This window comes from Melospiza melodia, chromosome 2, assembly GCF_035770615.1.
Source record: "Melospiza melodia melodia isolate bMelMel2 chromosome 2, bMelMel2.pri, whole genome shotgun sequence".
In the NCBI taxonomy this organism is placed as follows: domain Eukaryota; kingdom Metazoa; phylum Chordata; class Aves; order Passeriformes; family Passerellidae; genus Melospiza; species Melospiza melodia.
In genome coordinates this window covers 51,557,338-51,580,890 of record NC_086195.1, presented here as the reverse complement: position 1 = coordinate 51,580,890, position 23,553 = coordinate 51,557,338, and positions in this window count along the sequence as shown.

The following is a 23,553-nucleotide window of genomic DNA, read 5'->3' as shown; positions in this document are numbered from 1 at the left end:
TGGCTCCTGAAAAGCTACGATAGGCAGGATGGTGACCAGACCCATGGTGGCACCAGTGCCAAGTCGGGCTGGTTTGATAGTACTAAATAGCTCCTGCAATCTGCCATGCAGAAGCGGGGCAGCTTACTTTTGTTTGCCAGGGAAACGGGCCGAGGTTTTTGTCTGGGGGCCTATGGCTGCGAGTGACCGTCTGGCTCCTGAAAAGCTACGATAGGCAGGATGGTGAGCAGACCCATGGTGGCACCAGTGCCAAGTTGAGCTGGTTTGATAGTACCAAGTGGCTCCTGCAATCTGCCATCAAAAAGTTGGCAGGCGAGTTTTGTTTTCCAGGGAAAAGCGCCGTTGTTTGTGTTTGGGTGCCTATGGCTGGGAGTGGCCGGCTGGCTCCTTAGAATTCACGATACGCACCATGGTTCCCAGACCAGAGGTGGCACCAGTGCCAAGTCGGGCTGGTTTGATAGTACCAAGTGCGTCCTACAATCTGCCATCCAGAAGCGGGGCAGCTTACTTTTGTTTGCCAGGGAAACGGGCCGAGGTTTGTGTCTGGGGGCCTATGACTGGGAGTGACCGGCTGGCTCCTGAAAAGCTACGATAGGCAGGATGGTGACCAGACCCATGGTGGCACCAGTGCCAAGTTGGGCTGATTTGATAGTAGCAAGTGGCTCCTGCAATCTGCCATCAAAATGTCGGCAGGCGGGTTTTGTTTTCCAGGGAAAAGCGCTGTGGTTTGTGTTTGGGGGCCTGTGGCTGGGAGTGGCCGGCTGGCTCCTTAGAATCCACGATACGCAGGATGGTTCCCAGACCCAAGGTGGCACCAGTGCCAAGTTGGGCTGGTTTGATAGTACCAAGTGGCTCCTGCAATCTGCCATCCAGAAGCGGGGCAGCTTACTTTTGTTTGCCAGGGAAACGGGCCGAGGTTTGTGTCTGGGGGCCTATGGCTGGGAGTGACCGGCTGGCTCCTGAAGAGCTAAGATAGGCAGGATGGTGACCAGACCCATGGTGGCACCAGTGCCAAGTTGGGCTGATTTGATAGTACCAAGTGGCTCCTGCAATCTGCCATCAAAATGTTGGCAGGCGAGTTTTGTTTTCCAGGGAAAAGCGCCGTTGATTTGTTTGGGGGCCTGTGGCTGGGAGTGGCCGGCTGGCTCCTTAGAATCCACGATACGCAGCATGGTTCCCAGACCAGAGGTGGCACCAGTGCCAAGTTGGGCTGGTTTGATAGTACCAAGTGCGTCCTGCAATCTGCCATCCAGAAGCGGGGTAGCTTACTTTTGTTTGCCAGGGAAAGGGGCCGAGGTTTGTGTCTCGGGGCCTATGGCTGGGAGTGACCGGCTGGCTCCTGAAAAGCTACGATAGGCAGGATGGTGACCAGACCCATGGTGGCACCAGTGCCAAGTTGGGCTGGTTTGATAGTACCAAGTGGCTCCTGCAATCTGCCATCAAAAAGTTGGCAGGCGAGTTTGTTATCCAGGGAAATGCGCCGTTGTTTGTGTTTGGGGGCCTGTGGCTGGGAGTGGCCGGCTGGCTCCTTAGAATCCACGATACGCAGCATGGTTCCCAGACCAGAGGTGGCACCAGTGCCAAGTCGGGCTGGTTTGATAATACCTAGTGGATCCTGCAATCTGCCATCCAGAAGCGGGACAGCTTACTTTTGTTTGCCAGGGAAACGGGCCGCGCTTTGTGTCACGGGGCCTATGGCTGGGAGTGACCGTCTAGGTCCTGAAAAGCTACGATAGGCAGGATGGTGACCAGACCCATGGTGGCACCAGTGCCAAGTTGGGCTGGTTTGATAGTACCAAGTGGCTCCTGCAATCTGCCATCAAAAAGTTGGCAGGCGAGTTATGTTTTCCAGGGGAAAGCGCCGTTGTTTGTGTTTGGAGGCCTGTGGCTGGGAGTGGCCGGCTTGCTAATTGGAATCCACGATACACAGCATGGTTCCCAGACCAGAGGTGGCACCAGTGCCAAGTTGGGCTGGTTTGATGGTGCAAAGTGGCTCCTGCAATCTGCCATCCAGAAGCGGGGCAGCTTACTTTTGTTTGCCAGGGAAACGGGCCGAGGTTTTTCTCTGGGGGCCTATGGCTGGGAGTGACCGGCTGGCGCCTTAACACCTACGATAGGCAGGATGGTGACCAGACCCATGGTGGCACCAGTGCCAAGATGGGCTGATTTGATAGTAGCAAGTGGCTCCTGCAATCTGCCATCAAAATGTTGGCAGGCGAGTTTTGTTTTCCAGGGAAAAGCGCCGTTGTTTGTGTTTGGGGGCCTGTGGCTGGGAGTGGACGGATGGCTCCTTAGAATCCACGATACGCAGCATGGTTCCCAGACCAGAGGTGGCACCAGTGCCAAGTCGGGCTGGTTTGATAGTACCAAGTGGCTCCGGAAATCTGCCATCCAGAAGCGGGGCAGCTTACTTTTGTTTGCCAGGGAAACGGGCCGAGCTTTGTGTCTGGGCGCCTATGGCTGGGAGTGACCTGCTAGGTCCTGAAAAGCTACGATAGGCAGGATGGTGACCAGACCCATGGTGGCACCAGTGCCAAGTTGGGCTGATTTGACAGTACCAAGTGGCTCCTGCAATCTGCCATCTAAAAGTTGGCAGGCGAGTTTTGTTTTCCAGGGAAAAGCGCCGTTGTTTGTGTCTGGGGGCCTGTGGCTGGAGTGGCCGGCTGGCTCGTTAGAATGAACGATACGCAGGATGGTTCCCAGACCTGAGGTGGCACCAGTGCCAAGTCGGGCTAGTTTGATGGTGCAAAGTGGCTCCTGCAATCTGCCATCCAGAAGCGGGGTAGCTTACTTTTGTTTGCCAGGGAAACGGGCCGAGGTTTTTCTCTGGGGGCCTATGGCAGGGAGGGACCGGCTGGCTCCTGAAAAGCTACGATAGGCAGGATGGTGACCAGACCCATGGTGGCACCAGTGCCAAGTTGGGCTGATTTGATAGTAGCAAGTGGCTCCTGCAATCTGCCATCAAAATATTGGCAGGCGAGTTTTGTTTTCCAGGGAAAAGCGCCGTTGTTTGTGTTTGGGGGCCTGTGGCTGGGAGTGACCGGCTGGCTCCTTAGAATCCACGATACGCAGAATGGTTCCCAGACCCAAGGTGGCACCAGTGCCAAGTTTTGCTGGTTTGATAGTACCAAGTGGTTCCTGCAATCTGCCATCCAGAAGCGGGGCAGCTTACTTTGTTTGCCAGGGAAACGGGCCGAGCTTTTTGTCTGGGCGCCTATGGCTTGGAGTGACCGGCTAGGCCCTGAAAAGCTACGATAGGCAGGATGGTGACCAGATCCATGGTGGCACCAGTGCCAAGTTGGGCTGGTTTGATAGTACCAAGTGGCTCCTGCAATCTGCCATCAAAATGTTGGCAGGCGAGTTTTGTTTTCCAGGGAAAAGCGCCGTTGTTTGTGTTTGGGGGCCTGTGGCTGGGAGTGGCCGGCTGGCTCCTTAGAATCCACGATACGCAGGATGGTTCCCAGACCAGAGGTGGCACCAGTGCCAAGTCGGGCTGGTTTGATAGTACCAAGTTGTTCCTGCAATCTGCCATCCAGAAGCGGGGCAGCTTACTTTTGTATGCCAGGGAAACGGGCCGAGGTTTTTGTCTGGGGGCCTATAGCTGGGAGTGACCGTCTGGCTCCTGAAAAGCTACGATAGGCAGGATGGTGACCAAACGCATGGTGGCACCAGTGCCAAGTTGGGCTGATTTGATAGTACCAAGTGGCTCCTGCAATCTGCCATCAAAATGTTGGCAGGCGAGTTTTGTTTTCCAGGGAAAAGCGCCGTTGTTTGTGTTTGGGGGCCTGTGGCTGGGAGTGGCCGGCTGGCTGCTTAGAATCCACGATACGCAGGATGGTTCCCAGACCAGAGGTGGCACCAGTGCCAAGTCGGGCTGGTTTGATACTACCAAGTGCGTCCTGCAATCTGCCATCCAGAAGCGGGGCAGCTTACTTTTGTTTGCCAGGGAAACGGGCCGAGGTTTGTGTCTGGGGGCCTATGGCTGGGAGTGACCGGCTTGCTCCTGAAAAGCTACGATAGGCAGGATGGTGACCAGACCCATGGTGGCACCAGTGCCAAGTTGGGCTGGTTTGATAGTACCAAGTGGCTCCTGCAATCTGCCATCAAAAAGTTGGCAGGCGAGTTTTGTTTTCCAGGGAAAAGCGCCGTTGTTTGTGTTTGGGGGCCTGTGTCTGGGAGTGGACGGATGGCTCCTTAGAATCCACGATACGCAGCATGGTTCCCAGACCAGAGGTGGCACCAGTGCCAAGTCGGGCTAGTTTGATGGTGCAAAGTGGTTCCTGCAATCTGCCATCCAGAAGCGGGGTAGCTTACTTTTGTTTGCCAGGGAAACGGGCCGAGGTTTGTGTCTGGGGGCCTATGGCTGGGAGTGACCGGCTGGCTCCTGAAAAGCTACGATAGGCAGGATGGTGACCAGACCCATGGTGGCACCAGTGCCAAGTTGGGCTGATTTGATAGTACCAAGTGGCTCCTGCAATCAGCCATGAAAAAGTTGGCAGGCGAGTTTTGTTTTCCAGGGAAAAGCGCCATTGTTTCTGTTTGGGGGCCTGTGGCTGGGAGTGGCCGGCTGGCTCCTTAGAATCCACGATACGCGGCATGGTTCCCAGACCAGAGGTGGCACCAGTGCCAAGTTGGGCTGGTTTGATAGTACCAAGTGCGTCCTGCAATCTGCCATCCAGAAGCGGGGCAGCTTACTTTTGTTTGCCAGGGATACGGGCCGAGGTTTGTGTCTCAGGGCCTATGGCTGGGAGTGACCGCCTGGCTCCTGAAAAGCTACGATAGGCAGGATGGTGACCAGACCCATGGTGGCACCAGTGCCAAGTTGGGCTGGTTTGATAGTACCAAGTGGCTCCTGCAATCTGCCATCAAAAAGTTGGCAGGCGAGTTTGTTATCCAGGGAAAAGCGCCGTTGTTTGTGTTTGGGGGCCTGTGGCAGGGAGTGGCCGGCTGGCTCCTTAGAATCCACGATACGCAGGATGGTTCCCAGACCAGAGGTGGCACCAGTGCCAAGTTGGGCTGGTTTGATGGTGAAAAGTGGCTCCTGCAATCTGCCATCCAGAAGCGGGATAACTTACTTTTGTTTGCCAGGGAAACGGGCCGAGGTTTTTGTCTGGGGGCCTATGGCTGGGAGTGGCCAGATGGCTAATTAGAATCTACGATACGCAGCATGGTTCCCAGACCTGAGGTGGCACCAGTGCCAAGTCGGGCTGGTTTGATACTATCAAGTGCGTCCTGCAATCTGCCATCCAGAAGCGGGGTAGCTTACTTTTGTTTGCCAGGGAAACGGGCCGAGTTTTGTGTCTGGGGGCCTATGGCTGCGAGTGACCGGCTGGCTCCTGAAAAGCTACGATAGGCAGGATGGTGACCAGACCCATGGTGGCACCAGTGCCAAGTTGGTCTGATTTGATAGTACCAAGTGGCTCCTGCAATCTGCCATCAAAAAGTTGGCAGGCGAGTTTTGTTTTCCAGGGAAAAGCGCCGTTGTTTGTGTCTGGGGGCCTGTGGCTTGGAGTGGCCGGCTGGCTCGTTAGAATGAACGATACGCAGGATGGTTCCCAGACCTGAGGTGGCACCAGTGCCAAGTCGGGCTAGTTTGATGGTGCAAAGTGGCTCCTGCAATCTGCCATCCAGAAGCGGGGTAGCTTACTTTTGTTTGCCAGGGAAACGGGCCGAGGTTTTTCTCTGGGGGCCTATGGCAGGGAGGGACCGGCTGGCTCCTGAAAAGCTACGATAGGCAGGATGGTGACCAGATCCATGGTGGCACCAGTGCCAAGTTGGGCTGGTTTGATAGTAGCAAGTGGCTCCTGCAATCTGCCATCAAAAAGTTGGCAGGCGAGTTTTGTTTTCCAGGGAAAAGCGCTGTGGTTTGTGTTTGGGGGCCTGTGGCTGGGAGTGGCCGGCTGGCTCCTTAGAATCCACGATACGCAGGATGGTTCCCAGACCAGAGGTGGCACCAGTGCCAAGTCGGGCTGGTTTGATGGTGAAAAGTGGCTCCTGCAATCTGCCATCCAGAAGCGGGATAACTTACTTTTGTTTGGCAGGGAAACGGGCCAAGTTTTTTGTCTGGGGGCCTATGGCTGGGAGTGACCGGCTGGCTCCTGAAAAGCTACGATAGGCAGGATGGTGACCAGACCCATGGTGGCACCAGTGTCAAGTTGGGCTGGTTTGATAGTACCAAGTGGCTCCGGCAATCTGCCATCAAAATTTGGCAGGCGAGGTTTGTTTTCCAGGGAAAAGCGCCGTTGTTTTTGTTTGGGGGCCTGTGGGTGGGAGTGGCCAGATGGCTAATTAGAATCCACGATACGCAGCATGGTTCCCAGACCAGAGGTGGCACCAGTGCCAAGTTGGGCTGGTTTGATAGTACCAAGTGCGTCCTGCAATCTGCCATCCAGAAGCGGGGTAGCTTACTTTTGTTTGCCAGGGAAACGGGCCGAGGTTTGTGTCTGGGGGCCTATGGCTGGGAGTGACCGGCTGGCTCCTGAAAAGCTACGATAGGCAGGATGGTGACCAGACCCATGGTGGCACCAGTGCCAAGTTGGGCTGGTTTGATAGTACCAAGTGGCTCCTGCAATCTGCCATCAAAAAGTTGGCAGGCGAGTTTGTTATCCAGGGAAATGCGCCATTGTTTTTGTTTGAGGGCCTGTGGCTGGGAGTGGCCGGCTGGCTCCTTAGAATCCACGATACGCAGCATGGTTCCCAGACCAGAGGTGGCACCAGTGCCAAGTCAGGCTGGTTTGATGGTGAAAAGTGGCTCCTGCAATCTGCCATCCAGTAGCGGAATAACTTACTTTTGTTTGCCAGGGAAACAGTCCGAGCTTTTTGTCTGGGGGCCTATGGCTGGGAGTGACCGGCTGGCTCCTGAAAAGCTACGATAGGCAGGATGGTGACCAGACCCATGGTGGCACCAGTGTCAAGTTGGGCTGGTTTGATAGTACCCAGTGGCTCCGGCAATCTGCCATCAAAATTTGGCAGGCGAGTTTTGTTTTCCAGGGAAAAGCGCCGTTGTTTTTGTTTGGGGGCCTGTGGCTGGGTGTGGACGGATGGCTAATTAGAATCCACGATACGCAGGATGGTTCCCAGACCAGAGGTGGCACCAGTGCCAAGTCGGGCTGGTTTGATGGTGCAAAGTGGCTCCTGCAATGTGCCATCCAAAAGCGGGGTAGCTTATTTTTCTTTGCCAGGGAAACGGGCCGAGGTTTTTGTCTGGGGGCCTATGGCTTGGAGGGACCGGCTGGCTCCTGAAAAGCTACGATAGGCAGGATGGTGACCAGACCCATGGTGGCACCAGTGCCAAGTTGGGCTGGTTTGATAGTACCAAGTGGCTCCTGCAATCTGCCATCAAAATGTTGGCAGGCGAGTTTTGTTTTCCAGGGAAAAGCGCCGTTGTTTGTGTTTGGGGGCCTGTGGCTGGGAGTGGCCGGCTGGCTGCTTAGAATCCACGATACGCAGGATGGTTCCCAGACCAGAGGTGGCACCAGTGCCAAGTCATGCTGGTTTGATAATACCTAGTGGATCCTGCAATCTGCCATCCAGAAGCGGGACAGCTTACTTTTGTTTGCCAGGGAAACGGGCCGCGCTTTGTGTCACGGGGCCTATGGCTGGGAGTGACCGTCTAGGTCCTGAAAAGCTACGATAGGCAGGATGGTGACCAGACCCATGGTGGCACCAGTGCCAAGTTGGGCTGGTTTGATAGTACCAAGTGGCTCCTGCAATCTGCCATCAAAAAGTTGGCAGGCGAGTTTTGTTTTCCAGGGAAAAGCGCCGTTGTTTGTGTTTGGAGGCCTGTGGCTGGGAGTGGCCGGCTTGCTAATTGGAATCCACGATACACAGCATGGTTCCCAGACCAGAGGTGGCACCAGTGCCAAGTTGGGCTGGTTTGATGGTGCAAAGTGGCTCCTGCAATCTGCCATCCAGAAGCGGGGCAGCTTACTTTTGTTTGCCAGGGAAACGGGCCGAGGTTTTTGTCTGGGGGCCTATGGCTGGGAGTGACCGGCTGGCGCCTGAACACCTACGATAGGCAGGATGGTGACCAGACCCATGGTGGCACCAGTGCCAAGATGGGCTGATTTGATAGTAGCAAGTGGCTCCTGCAATCTGCCATCAAAATGTTGGCAGGCGAGTTTTGTTTTCCAGGGAAAAGTGCCGTTGTTTGTGTTTGGGGGCCTGTGGCTGGGAGTGGACGGCTGGCTCCTTAGAATCCACGATACGCAGCATGGTTCCCAGACCAGAGGTGGCACCAGTGCCAAGTCGGGCTGGTTTGATAGTACCAAGTGGCTCCGGAAATCTGCCATCCAGAAGCGGGGCAGCTTACTTTTGTTTGCCAGGGAAACGGGCCGAGCTTTGTGTCTGGGCGCCTATGGCTGGGAGTGACCTGCTAGGTCCTGAAAAGCTACGATAGGCAGGATGGTGACCAGACCCATGGTGGCACCAGTGCCAAGTTGGGCTGATTTGACAGTACCAAGTGGCTCCTGCAATCTGCCATCTAAAATTTGGCAGGCGAGTTTTGTTTTCCAGGGAAAAGCGCCGTTGTTTGTGTCTGGGGGCCTGTGGCTGGAGTGGCCGGCTGGCTCCTTACAATGAACGATACGCAGGATGGTTCCCAGACCAGAGGTGGCACCAGTGCCAAGTCGGGCTAGTTTGATGGTGCAAAGTGGCTCCTGCAATCTGCCATCCAGAAGCGGGGTAGCTTACTTTTGTTTGCCAGGGAAACGGGCCGAGGTTTTTCTCTGGGGGCCTATGGCAGGGAGGGACCGGCTGGCTCCTGAAAAGCTACGATAGGCAGGATGGTGACCAGACCCATGGTGGCACCAGTGCCAAGTTGGGCTGATTTGATAGTAGCAAGTGGCTCCTGCAATCTGCCATCAAAATATTGGCAGGCGAGTTTTGTTTTCCAGGGAAAAGCGCCGTTGATTGTGTTTGGGGGCCTGTGGCTGGGAGTGACCGGCTGGCTCCTTAGAATCCACGATACGCAGGATGGTTCCCAGACCCAAGGTGGCACCAGTGCCAAGTCGGGCTGGTTTGATAGTACCAAGTGGTTCCTGCAATCTGCCATCCAGAAGCGGGGCAGCTTACTTTGTTTGCCAGGGAAACGGGCCGAGCTTTTTGTCTGGGCGCCTATGGCTTGGAGTGACCGGCTAGGTCCTGAAAAGCTACGATAGGCAGGATGGTGACCAGATCCATGGTGGCACCAGTGCCAAGTTGGGCTGGTTTGATAGTACCAAGTGGCTCCTGCAATCTGCCATCAAAATGTTGGCAGGCGAGTTTTGTTTTCCAGGGAAAAGCGCCGTTGTTTGTGTTTGGGGGCCTGTGGCTGGGAGTGGCCGGCTGGCTCCTTAGAATCCACGATACGCAGGATGGTTCCCAGACCAGAGGTGGCACCAGTGCCAAGTCGGGCTGGTTTGATAGTACCAAGTTGTTCCTGCAATCTGCCATCCAGAAGCGGGGCAGCTTACTTTTGTATGCCAGGGAAACGGGCCGAGGTTTTTGTCTGGGGGCCTATAGCTGGGAGTGACCGTCTGGCTCCTGAAAAGCTACGATAGGCAGGATGGTGACCAGACCCATGGTGGCACCAGTGCCAAGTTGGGCTGATTTGATAGTACCAAGTGGCTCCTGCAATCTGCCATCAAAATGTTGGCAGGCGAGTTTTGTTTTCCAGGGAAAAGCGCCGTTGTTTGTGTTTGGGGGCCTGTGGCTGGGAGTGGCCGGCTGGCTGCTTAGAATCCACGATACGCAGGATGGTTCCCAGACCAGAGGTGGCACCAGTGCCAAGTCGGGCTGGTTTGATACTACCAAGTGCGTCCTGCAATCTGCCATCCAGAAGCGGGGCAGCTTACTTTTGTTTGCCAGGGAAACGGGCCGAGGTTTGTGTCTGGGGGCCTATGGCTGGGAGTGACCGGCTGGCTCCTGAAAAGCTACGATAGGCAGGATGGTGACCAGACCCATGGTGGCACCAGTGCCAAGTTGGGCTGGTTTGATAGTACCAAGTGGCTCCTGCAATCTGCCATCAAAAAGTTGGCAGGCGAGTTTTGTTTTCCAGGGAAAAGCGCCGTTGTTTGTGTTTGGGGGCCTGTGTCTGGGAGTGGACGGATGGCTCCTTAGAATCCACGATACACAGCATGGTTCCCAGACCAGAGGTGGCACCAGTGCCAAGTCGGGCTAGTTTGATGGTGCAAAGTGGTTCCTGCAATCTGCCATCCAGAAGCGGGGTAGCTTACTTTTGTTTGCCAGGGAAACGGGCCGAGGTTTTTGTCTGGGGGCCTATGGCTGGGAGTGACCGGCTGGCTCCTGAAAAGCTACGATAGGCAGGATGGTGACCAGACCCATGGTGGCACCAGTGCCAAGTTGGGCTGATTTGATAGTACCAAGTGGCTCCTGCAATAAGCCATGAAAATGTTGGCAGGCGAGTTTTGTTTTCCAGGGAAAAGCGCCGTTGTTTCTGTTTGGGGGCCTGTGGCTGGGAGTGGCCGGCTGGCTCCTTAGAATCCACGATACGCGGCATGGTTCCCAGACCAGAGGTGGCACCAGTGCCAAGTTGGGCTGGTTTGATAGTACCAAGTGCGTCCTGCAATCTGCCATCCAGAAGCGGGGCAGCTTACTTTTGTTTGCCAGGGATACGGGCCGAGGTTTGTGTCTCAGGGCCTATGGCTGGGAGTGACCGCCTGGCTCCTGAAAAGCTACGATAGGCAGGATGGTGACCAGACCCATGGTGGCACCAGTGCCAAGTTGGGCTGGTTTGATAGTACCAAGTGGCTCCTGCAATCTGCCATCAAAAAGTTGGCAGGCGAGTTTGTTATCCAGGGAAAAGCGCCGTTGTTTGTGTTTGGGGGCCTGTGGCAGGGAGTGGCCGGCTGGCTCCTTAGAATCCACGATACGCAGGATGGTTCCCAGACCAGAGGTGGCACCAGTGCCAAGTTGGGCTGGTTTGATGGTGAAAAGTGGCTCCTGCAATCTGCCCTCCAGAAGCGGGATAACTTACTTTTGTTTGCCAGGGAAACGGGCCGAGGTTTTTGTCTGGGGGCCTATGGCTGGGAGTGGCCAGATGGCTAATTAGAATCCACGATACGCAGCATGGTTCCCAGACCTGAGGTGGCACCAGTGCCAAGTCGGGCTGGTTTGATACTATCAAGTGCGTCCTGCAATCTGCCATCCAGAAGCGGGGTAGCTTACTTTTTTTTGCCAGGGAAACGGGCCGAGTTTTGTGTCTGGGTGCCTATGGCTGCGAGTGACCGGCTGGCTCCTGAAAAGCTACGATAGGCAGGATGGTGACCAGACCCATGGTGGCACCAGTGCCAAGTTGGTCTGATTTGATAGTACCAAGTGGCTCCTGCAATCTGCCATCAAAAAGTTGGCAGGCGAGTTTTGTTTTCCAGGGAAAAGCGCCGTTGTTTGTGTCTGGGGGCCTGTGGCTGGGAGTGGCCGGCTGGCTCCTTACAATGAACGATACGCAGGATGGTTCCCAGACCTGAGGTGGCACCAGGGCCAAGTCGGGCTAGTTTGATGGTGCAAAGTGGCTCCTGCAATCTGCCATCCAGAAGCGGGGTAGCTTACTTTTGTTTGCCAGGGAAACGGGCCGAGGTTTTTCTCTGGGGGCCTATGGCAGGGAGGGACCGGCTGGCTCCTGAAAAGCTACGATAGGCAGGATGGTGACCAGACCCATGGTGGCACCAGTGCCAAGTTGGGCTGATTTGATAGTAGCAAGTGGCTCCTGCAATCTGCCATCAAAATGTTGGCAGGCGAGTTTTGTTTTCCAGGGAAAAGCGCCGTTGTTTGTGTCTGGGGGCCTGTGGCTGGGAGTGACCGGCTGGCTCCTTAGAATCCACGATACGCAGGATGGTTCCCAGACCAGAGGTGGCACCAGTGCCAAGTCGGGCTGGTTTGATGGTGAAAAGTGGCTCCTGCAATCTGCCATCCAGAAGCGGGATAACTTACTTTTGTTTGCCAGGGAAACGGGCCAAGGTTTTTGTCTGGGGGCCTATGGCTGGGAGTGACCGGCTGGCTCCTGAAAAGCTACGATAGGCAGGATGGTGACCAGACCCATGGTGGCACCAGTGTCAAGTTGGGCTGGTTTGATAGTACCAAGTGGCTCCGGCAATCTGCCATCAAAATTTGGCAGGCGAGGTTTGTTTTCCAGGGAAAAGCGCCGTTGTTTTTGTTTGGGGGCCTGTGGCTGGGAGTGGCCGGCTGGCTCCTTAGAATCCACGATACGCAGGATGGTTCCCAGACCAGAGGTGGCACCAGTGCCAAGTCGGGCTGGTTTGATGGTGAAAAGTGGCTCCTGCAATCTGCCATCCAGAAGCGGGATAACTTACTTTTGTTTGCCAGGGAAACGGGCCGAGCTTTTTGTCTGGGGGCCTATGGCTGGGAGTGACCGGCTGGCTCCTGAAAAGCTACGATAGGCAGGATGGTGACCAGACCCATGGTGGCACCAGTGCCAAGTTGGGCTGGTTTGATAGTACCAAGTGGCTCCTGCAATCTGCCATCAAAATGTTGGCAGGCGAGTTTTGTTTTCCAGGGAAAAGTGCCGTTGTTTCTGTTTGGGGGCCTGTGGGTGGGAGTGACCGGCTGGCTCCTTAGAATCCACGATACGCAGGATGGTTCCCAGACCAGAGGTCGCACCAGTGCCAAGTCGGGCCAGTTTGATGGTGCAAAGTGGCTCCTGCAATCTGCCATCCAGAAGCGGGGTAGCTTACTTTTGTTTGCCAGGGAAACGGGCCGAGGTTTTTCTCTGGGGGCCTATGGCAGGGAGGGACCGGCTGGCTCCTGAAAAGCTACGATAGGCAGGATGGTGACCAGACCCATGGTGGCACCAGTGCCAAGTTGGGCTGATTTGATAGTAGCAAGTGGCTCCTGCAATCTGCCATCAAAATGTTGGCAGGCGAGTTTTGTTTTCCAGGGAAAAGCGCCGTTGTTTGTGTTTGGTGGCCTGTGGCTGGGAGTGACCGGCTGGCTCCTTAGAATCCGCGATACGCAGGATGGTTCCCAGACCCAAGGTGGCACCAGTGCCAAGTTGGGCTGGTTTGATAGTACCAAGTGGTTCCTGCAATCTGCCATCCAGAAGCGGGGCAGCTTACTTTTGTTTGCCAGGGAAACGGGCCGAGGTTTTTCTCTGGGGGCCTATGGCTTGGAGTGACCGGCTAGGTCCTGAAAAGCTACGATAGGCAGGATGGTGACCAGATCCATGGTGGCACCAGTGCCAAGTTGGGCTGGTTTGATAGTACCAAGTGGCTCCTGCAATCTGCCATCAAAAAGTTGGCAGGCGAGTTTTGTTTTCCAGGGAAAAGCGCTGTGGTTTGTGTTTGGGGGCCTGTGGCTGGGAGTGGCCGGCTGGCTCCTTAGAATCCACGATACGCAGGATGGTTCCCCGACCAGAGGTGGCACCAGTGCCATGTCGGGCTGGTTTGATGGTGAAAAGTGGCTCCTGCAATCTGCCATCCAGAAGCGGGATAACTTACTTTTGTTTGCCAGGGAAACGGGCCAAGGTTTTTGTCTGGGGGCCTATGGCTGGGAGTGACCGGCTGGCTCCTGAAAAGCTACGATAGGCAGGATGGTGACCAGACCCATGGTGGCACCAGTGTCAAGTTGGGCTGGTTTGATAGTACCAAGTGGCTCCGGCAATCTGCCATCAAAATTTGGCAGGCGAGGTTTGTTTTCCAGGGAAAAGCGCCGTTGTTTTTGTTTGGGGGCCTGTGGGTGGGAGTGGCCAGATGGCTAATTAGAATCCATGATACGCAGCATGGTTCCCAGACCTGAGGTGGCACCAGTGCCAAGTCGGGCTGGTTTGATACTATCAAGTGCGTCCTGCAATCTGCCATCCAGAAGCGGGGTAGCTTACTTTTGTTTGCCAGGGAAACGGGCCGAGGTTTGTGTCTGGGGGCCTATGGCTGGGAGTGACCGGCTGGCTCCTGAAAAGCTACGATAGGCAGGATGGTGACCAGACCCATGGTGGCACCAGTGCCAAGTTGGGCTGGTTTGATAGTACCAAGTGGCTCCTGCAATCTGCCATCAAAAAATTGGCAGGCGAGTTTTGTTTTCCAGGGAAAAGCGCCGTTGTTTTTGTTTGGGGGCCTGTGGCTGGGAGTGGCCGGCTGGCTCCTTAGAATCCACGATACGCAGGATGGTTCCCAGACCAGAGGTGGCACCAGTGCCAAGTCGGGCTAGTTTGATGGTGCAAAGTGGCTCCTGCAATCTGCCATCCAGAAGCGGGGCAGCTTACTTTTGTTTGCCAGGGAAACGGGCCGAGTATTGTTTCTGGGGGCCTACGGCTGCGAGTGACCGGCTGGCTCCTGAAAAGCTACGATAGGCAGGATGGTGACCAGACCCATGGTGGCACCAGTGCCAAGTTGGGCTGATTTGATAGTACCAAGTGGCTCCTGCAATCTGCCATCAAAAAGTTGGCAGGCGAGTTTTGTTTTCCAGGGAAAAGCGCCGTTGTTTGTGTTTGGGGGCCTGTGGCTGGGAGCGGACGGATGGCTCCTTAGAACCACGATACGCAGGATGGTTCCCAGACCAGAGGTGGCACCAGTGCCAAGTCGGGCTGGTTTGATAGTACCAAGTGGTTCCTGCAATCTGCCATCCAGAAGCGGGGCAGCTTACTTTTGTATGCCAGGGAAACGGGCCGAGGTTTGTGTCTGGGGGCCTATGGCTGGGAGTGACCGGCTGGCTCCTGAAAAGCTACGATAGGCAGGATGGTGACCAGACCCATGGTGGCACCAGTGCCAAGTTGGGCTGATTTGATAGTACCAAGTGGCTCCTGCAATCTGCCATCAAAAAGTTGTCAGGCGAGTTTTGTTTTCCAGGGAAAAGCGCCGTTGTTTGTGTTTGGGGGCCTGTGGCTGGGAGTGGACGGCTGGCTCCTTAGAATCCACGATACGCAGGATGGTTCCCAGACCAGAGGTGGCACCAGTGCCAAGTTGGGCTGGTTTGATAGTACCAAGTGCGTCCTGCAATCTGCCATCCAGTAGCGGGGCAGCTTACTTTTGTTTGCCAGGGAAACGGGCCGAGGTTTGTGTCTCAGGGCCTATGGCTGGGAGTGACCGGCTGGCTCCTGAAAAGCTACGATAGGCAGGATGGTGACCAGACCCATGGTGGCACCAGTGCCAAGTTGGGCTGGTTTGATAGTACCAAGTGGCTCCTGCAATCTGCCATCAAAAAGTTGGCAGGCGAGTTTGTTTTCCAGGGAAAAGCGCCGTTGTTTGTGTTTGGGGGCCTGTGGGTGGGAGTGACGGGCTGGCTCCTTAGAATCCACGATACGCAGGATGGTTCCCAGACCAGAGGTCGCACCAGTGCCAAGTCGGGCCAGTTTGATGGTGCAAAGTGGCTCCTGCAATCTGCCATCCAGAAGCGGGGTAGCTTACTTTTGTTTGCCAGGGAAACGGGCCGAGTTTTGTGTCTGGGGGCCTATGGCTGGGAGTGACCGGCTGGCTCCTGAAAAGCTACGATAGGCAGGATGGTGACCAGACCCATGGTGGCACCAGTGCCAAGTTGGGCTGATTTGATAGTACCAAGTGGCTCCTGCAATCTGCCATCAAAATGTTGGCAGGCGAGTTTTGTTTTCCAGGGAAAAGCGCCGTTGTTTGTGTCTGGGGGCCTGTGGCTGGGAGTGGCCGGCTGGCTCCTTACAATGAACGATACGCAGGATGGTTCCCAGACCTGAGGTGGCACCAGTGCCAAGTCGGGCTAGTTTGATGGTGCAAAGTGGCTCCTGCAATCTGCCATCCAGAAGCGGGGTAGCTTACTTTTGTTTGCCAGGGAAACGGGCCGAGGTTTTTCTCTGGGGGCCTATGGCAGGGAGTGACCGGCTGGCTCCTGAAAAGCTACGATAGGCAGGATGGTGACCCGACCCATGGTGGCACCAGTGCCAAGTTGGGCTGATTTGATAGTAGCAAGTGGCTCCTGCAATCTGCCATCTAAATGTTGGCAGGCGAGTTTTGTTTTCCAGGGAAAAGCGCCGTTGTTTGTGTTTGGTGGCCTGTGGCTGGGAGTGACCGGCTGGCTCCTAAGAATCCACGATACGCAGGATGGTTCCCAGACCCAAGGTGGCACCAGTGCCAAGTTGGGCTGGTTTGATACTACCAAGTGGTTCCTGCAATCTGCCATCCAGAAGCGGGGCAGCTTACTTTTGTTTGCCAGGGAAACGGGCCGAGGTTTTTCTCTGGGGGCCTATGGCTTGGAGTGACCGGCTAGGTCCTGAAAAGCTACGATAGGCAGGATGGTGACCAGATCCATGGTGGCACCAGTGCCAAGTTAGGCTGGTTTGATAGTACCAAGTGGCTCCTGCAATCTGCCATCAAAATGTTGGCAGGCGAGTTTTGTTTTCCAGGGAAAAGCGCCGTTGTTTGTGTTTGGGGGCCTGTGGCTGGGAGTGGCCGGCTGGCTCCTTAGAATCCACGATACGCAGGATGGTTCCCAGACCTGAGGTGGCACCAGTGCCAAGTCGGGCTGGTTTGATGGTGAAAAGTGGCTCCTGCAATCTGCAATCCAGAAGCGGGATAACTTACTTTTGTTTGCCAGGGAAACGGGCCAAGGTTTTTGTCTGGGGGCCTATGGCTGGGAGTGACCGGCTGGCTCCTGAAAAGCTACGATAGGCAGGATGGTGACCAGACCCATGGTGGCACCAGTGTCAAGTTGGGCTGGTTTGATAGTACCAAGTGGCTCCGGCAATCTGCCATCAAAATTTGGCCGGCGAGGTTTGTTTTCCAGGGAAAAGCGCCGTTGTTTTTGTTTGGGGGCCTGTAGGTGGGAGTGGCCAGATGGCTAATTAGAATCCACGATACGCAGCATGGTTCCCAGACCTGAGGTGGCACCAGTGCCAAGTCGGGCTGGTTTGATACTATCAAGTGCGTCCTGCAATCTGCCATCCAGAAGCGGGGTAGCTTACTTTTGTTTGCCAGGGAAACGGGCCGAGGTTTGTGTCTGGGGGCCTATGGCTGCGAGTGACCGGCTGGCTCCTGAAAAGCTACGATAGGCAGGATGGTGACCAGACCCATGGTGGCACCAGTGCCAAGTTGGGCTGGTTTGATAGTACCAAGTGGCTCCTGCAATCTGCCATCAAAAAATTGGCAGGCGAGTTTTGTTTTCCAGGGAAAAGCGCCGTTGTTTATGTTTGGGGGCCTGTGGGTGGGAGTGGCCGGCTGGCTCCTTAGAATCCACGATACACAGCATGGTTCCCAGACCAGAGGTGGCACCAGTGCCAAGTCGGGCTAGTTTGATGGTGCAAAGTGGCTCCTGCAATCTGCCATCCAGAAGCGGGGCAGCTTACTTTTGTTTGCCAGGGAAACGGGCCGAGTATTGTTTCTGGGGGCCTATGGCTGCGAGTGACCGGCTGGCTCCTGAAAAGCTACGATAGGCAGGATGGTGACCAGACCCATGGTGGCACCAGTGCCAAGTAGGGCTGGTTTGATAGTACCAAGTGGCTCCTGCAATCTGCCATCAAAAAGTTGGCAGGCGAGTTTTGTTATCCAGGGAAAAGCGCCGTTGTTTGTGTTTGGGGGCCTGTGGCTGGGAGTGGACGGATGGCTCCTTAGAACCACGATACGCAGGATGGTTCCCAGACCAGAGGTGGCACCAGTGCCAAGTCGGGCTGGTTTGATAGTACCAAGTGGTTCCTGCAATCTGCCATCCAGAAGCGGGGCAGCTTACTTTTGTATGCCAGGGAAACGGGCCGAGGTTTTTGTCTGGGGGCCTATAGCTGGGAGTGACCGGCTGGCTCCTGAAAAGCTACGATAGGCAGGATGGTGACCAAACGCATGGTGGCACCAGTGCCAAGTTGGGCTGATTTGATAGTACCAAGTGGCTCCTGCAATCTGCCATCAAAATGTTGGCAGGCGAGTTTTGTTTTCCAGGGAAAAGCGCCGTTGTTTGTGTTTGGGGGCCTGTGGCTGGGAGTGGCCGGCTGGCTGCTTAGAATCCACCATACGCAGGATGGTTCCCAGACCCAAGGTGGCACCAGTGCCAAGTCGGGCTGGTTTGATAGTACCAAGTGGCTCCTGCAATCTGCCATCCAGAAGCGGTGCAGTTGAGTTTTGTTTGCCAGAGAAAAGGGCCGTGGGTTGTGTTTGGGGGCATATGGCTGGGAGTGGCCGGCTGTCTCATTAAAAAGATCGATACGCAGGATGGTTCCCAGACCCAAGGTGGCACCAGTGCCAAGTCGGGCTGTTTTTATAGTACCAAGTGCGTCCTGCAATTTGCCATCCAGAAGAGGGGCAGTGGAGTTTTGTTTGCCAGAGAATAGCGCCGTTGTTTGTGTTTGGGGGCTTGTGGCTGGGAGTGGCCGACTGGCGCCTTAGAATCTGTGTTACGCAGCATGGTTCCCAGACCAGAGGTGGCACCAGTGCCAAGTTGGGCTGGTTTGATAGTACCAAGTGGCTCCTGCAATCTGCCATCCAGAAGCGGGGCAGCTTACTTTTGTTTGCCAGGGAAACGGGCCGAGGTTTGTGTCTGGGGGCCTATGGCTGGGAGTGACCGGCTGGCTCCTGAAAAGCTACGATAGGCAGGATGGTGACCAGACCCATGGTGGCACCAGTGCCAAGTTGGGCTGATTTGATAGTACCAAGTGGCTCCTGCAATCTGCCATGAAAAAGTTGGCAGGCGAGTTTTGTTTTCCAGGGAAAAGCGCCGTTGTTTGTATTTGGGCGCCTGTGGCTGGGAGTGGCCGGCTGGCTCCTTAGAATCCACGATACGCGGCATGGTTCCCAGACCAGAGGTGGCACCAGTGCCAAGTTGGGGTGGTTTGATAGTACCAAGTGCGTCCTGCAATCTGCCATCCAGAAGCGGGGCAGCTTACTTTTGTTTGCCAGGGAAACGGGCCGAGGTTTGTGTCTCAGGGCCTATGGCTGGGAGTGACCGCCTGGCTCCTGAAAAGCTACGATAGGCAGGATGGTGACCAGACCCATGGTGGCACCAGTGCCAAGTTGGGCTGGTTTGATAGTACCAAGTGGCTCCTGCAATCTGCCATCAAAAATTTGGCAGGCGAGTTTGTTATCCAGGGAAAAGCGCCGTTGTTTGTGTTTGGGGGCCTGTGGCTGGGAGTGGCCGGCTGGCTCCTTAGAATCCACGATACGCAGGATGGTTCCCAGACCAGAGGTGGCACCAGTGCCAAGTCGGGCTAGTTTGATGGTGAAAAGTGGCTCCTGCAATCTGCCATCAAAATTTGGCAGGCGAGGTTTGTTTTCCAGGGAAAAGCGCCGTTGTTTTTGTTTGGGGGCCTGTGGGTGGGAGTGGCCAGATGGCTAATTAGAATCCACGATACGCAGCATGGTTCCCAGACCTGAGGTGGCACCAGTGCCAAGTCGGGCTGGTTTGATACTATCAAGTGCGTCCTGCAATCTGCCATCCAGAAGCGGGGTAGCTTACTTTTGTTTGCCAGGGAAACGGGCCGAGGTTTGTGTCTGGGGGCCTATGGCTGGGAGTGACCGGCTAGGTCCTGAAAAGCTACGATAGGCAGGATGGTGACCAGACCCATGGTGGCACCAGTGCCAAGTTGGGCTGGTTTGATAGTACCAAGTGGCTCCTGCAATCTGCCATCAAAAAATTGGCAGGCGAGTTTTGTTTTCCAGGGAAAAGCGCAGTTGTTTTTGTTTGCGGGCCTGTGGGTGGGAGTGGCCGGCTGGCTCCTTAGAATCCACGATACGCAGGATGGTTCCCAGACCAGAGGTGGCACCAGTGCCAAGTCGGGCTAGTTTGATGGTGCAAAGTGGCTCCTGCAATCTGCCATCCAGAAGCGGGGCAGCTTACTTTTGTTTGCCAGGGAAACGGGCCGAGTATTGTTTCTGGGGGCCTATGGCTGCGAGTGACCGGCTGGCTCCTGAAAAGCTACGATAGGCAGGATGGTGACCAGACCCATGGTGGCACCAGTGCCAAGTTGGGCTGATTTGATAGTACCAAGTGGCTCCTGCAATCTGCCATCAAAAAGTGGGCAGGCGAGTTTTGTTTTCCAGGGAAAAGCGCCGTTGTTTGTGTTTGGGGGCCTGTGGCTGGGAGTGGACGGATGGCTCCTTAGAACCACGATACGCAGGATGGTTCCCAGACCAGAGGTGGCACCAGTGCCAAGTCGGGCTGGTTTGATAATACCAAGTGGTTCCTGCAATCTGCCATCCAGAAGCGGGGCAGCTTACTTTTGTTTGCCAGGGAAACGGGCCGAGGTTTGTGTCTGGGGGCCTATGGCTGGGAGTGACCGCCTGGCTCCTGAAAAGCTACGATAGGCAGGATGGTGACCAGACCCATGGTGACACCAGTGCCAAGTTGGGCTGATTTGATAGTACCAAGTGGCTCCTGCAATCTGCCATCAAAATGTTGGCAGGCGAGTTTTGTTTTCCAGGGAAAAGCGCCGTTGTTTGTGTTTGGGGGCCAGTGGCTGGGAGTGGCCGGCTGGCTCCTTAGAATCCACGATACGCAGGATGGTTCCCAGACCAGAGGTGGCACCAGTGCCAAGTCGGGCTGGTTTGATGGTGAAAAGTGGCTCCTGCAATCTGCCATCCAGAAGCGGGATAGCTTACTTTTGTTTGCCAGGGAAACGGGCCGAGCTTTTTGTCTGGGGGCCTATGGCTGGGAGTGACCGGCTGGCTCCTGAAAAGCTACGATAGGCAGGATGGTGACCAGACCCATGGTGGCACCAGTGCCAAGTTGGGCTGGTTTGATAGTACCAAGTGGCTCCTGCAATCTGCCATCAAAAAGTTGGCAGGCGAGTTTGTTATCCAGGGAAAAGCGCCGTTGTTTGTGTTTGGGGGCCTGTGGCTGGGAGTGGCCGGCTGGCTCCTTAGAATCCACGATACGCAGGATGGTTCCCAGACCAGAGGTGGCACCAGTGCCAAGTCGGGCTGGTTTGATGGTGAAAAGTGGCTCCTGCAATCTGCCATCCAGAAGCGGGATAACTTACTTTTGTTTGCCAGGGAAACGGGCCGAGCTTTTTGTCTGGGGGCCTATGGCTGGGAGTGACCGGCTGGCTCCTGAAAAGCTACGATAGGCAGGATGGTGACCAGACCCATGGTGGCACCAGTGCCAAGTTGGGCTGATTTGATAGTACCAAGTGGCTCCTGCAATCTGCCATCCAGAATCGGGGGTGCTTACTTTTGTTTGCCAGGGAAACGGGCCGAGGTTTGTGTCTGGGGGCCTATGGCTGGGAGTGACCGGCTGGCTCCTGAAAAGCTACGATAGGCAGGATGGTGACCCGACCCATGGTGGCACCAGTGCCAAGTTGGGCTGATTTGATAGTAGCAAGTGGCTCCTGCAATCTGCCATCTAAATTTTGGCAGGCGAGTTTTGTTTTCCAGGGAAAAGCGCCGTTGTTTGTGTTTGGTGGCCTGTGGCTGGGAGTGACCGGCTGGCTCCTAAGAATCTACGATACGCAGGATGGTTCCCAGACCCAAGGTGGCACCAGTGCCAAGTTGGGCTGGTTTGATACTACCAAGTGGTTCCTGCAATCTGCCATCCAGAAGCGGGGCAGCTTACTTTTGTTTGCCAGGGAAACGGGCCGAGGTTTTTCTCTGGGGGCCTATGGCTTGGAGTGACCGGCTAGGTCCTGAAAAGCTACGATAGGCAGGATGGTGACCAGATCCATGGTGGCACCAGTGCCAAGTTAGGCTGGTTTGATAGTACCAAGTGGCTCCTGCAATCTGCCATCAAAATGTTGGCAGGCGAGTTTTGTTTTCCAGGGAAAAGCGCCGTTGTTTGTGTTTGGGGGCCTGTGGCTGGGAGTGGCCGGCTGGCTCCTTAGAATCCACGATACGCAGGATGGTTCCCAGACCTGAGGTGGCACCAGTGCCAAGTCGGGCTGGTTTGATGGTGAAAAGTGGCTCCTGCAATCTGCAATCCAGAAGCGGGATAACTTACTTTTGTTTGCCAGGGAAACGGGCCAAGGTTTTTGTCTGGGGGCCTATGGCTGGGAGTGACCGGCTGGCTCCTGAAAAGCTACGATAGGCAGGATGGTGACCAGACCCATGGTGGCACCAGTGTCAAGTTGGGCTGGTTTGATAGTACCAAGTGGCTCCGGCAATCTGCCATCAAAATTTGGCCGGCGAGGTTTGTTTTCCAGGGAAAAGCGCCGTTGTTTTTGTTTGGGGGCCTGTGGGTGGGAGTGGCCAGATGGCTAATTAGAATCCACGATACGCAGCATGGTTCCCAGACCTGAGGTGGCACCAGTGCCAAGTCGGGCTGGTTTGATACTATCAAGTGCGTCCTGCAATCTGCCATCCAGAAGCGGGGTAGCTTACTTTTGTTTGCCAGGGAAACGGGCCGAGGTTTGTGTCTGGGGGCCTATGGCTGCGAGTGACCGGCTGGCTCCTGAAAAGCTACGATAGGCAGGATGGTGACCAGACCCATGGTGGCACCAGTGCCAAGTTGGGCTGGTTTGATAGTACCAAGTGGCTCCTGCAATCTGCCATCAAAAAATTGGCAGGCGAGTTTTGTTTTCCAGGGAAAAGCGCCGTTGTTTATGTTTGGGGGCCTGTGGGTGGGAGTGGCCGGCTGGCTCCTTAGAATCCACGATACACAGCATGGTTCCCAGACCAGAGGTGGCACCAGTGCCAAGTCGGGCTAGTTTGATGGTGCAAAGTGGCTCCTGCAATCTGCCATCCAGAAGCGGGGCAGCTTACTTTTGTTTGCCAGGGAAACGGGCCGAGTATTGTTTCTGGGGGCCTATGGCTGCGAGTGACCGGCTGGCTCCTGAAAAGCTACGATAGGCAGGATGGTGACCAGACCCATGGTGGCACCAGTGCCAAGTAGGGCTGGTTTGATAGTACCAAGTGGCTCCTGCAATCTGCCATCAAAAAGTTGGCAGGCGAGTTTTGTTATCCAGGGAAAAGCGCCGTTGTTTGTGTTTGGGGGCCTGTGGCTGGGAGTGGACGGATGGCTCCTTAGAACCACGATACGCAGGATGGTTCCCAGACCAGAGGTGGCACCAGTGCCAAGTCGGGCTGGTTTGATAGTACCAAGTGGTTCCTGCAATCTGCCATCCAGAAGCGGGGCAGCTTACTTTTGTATGCCAGGGAAACGGGCCGAGGTTTTTGTCTGGGGGCCTATAGCTGGGAGTGACCGGCTGGCTCCTGAAAAGCTACGATAGGCAGGATGGTGACCAAACGCATGGTGGCACCAGTGCCAAGTTGGGCTGATTTGATAGTACCAAGTGGCTCCTGCAATCTGCCATCAAAATGTTGGCAGGCGAGTTTTGTTTTCCAGGGAAAAGCGCCGTTGTTTGTGTTTGGGGGCCTGTGGCTGGGAGTGGCCGGCTGGCTGCTTAGAATCCACCATACGCAGGATGGTTCCCAGACCCAAGGTGGCACCAGTGCCAAGTCGGGCTGGTTTGATAGTACCAAGTGGCTCCTGCAATCTGCCATCCAGAAGCGGTGCAGTTGAGTTTTGTTTGCCAGAGAAAAGGGCCGTGGGTTGTGTTTGGGGGCATATGGCTGGGAGTGGCCGGCTGTCTCATTAAAAAGATCGATACGCAGGATGGTTCCCAGACCCAAGGTGGCACCAGTGCCAAGTCGGGCTGTTTTTATAGTACCAAGTGCGTCCTGCAATTTGCCATCCAGAAGAGGGGCAGTGGAGTTTTGTTTGCCAGAG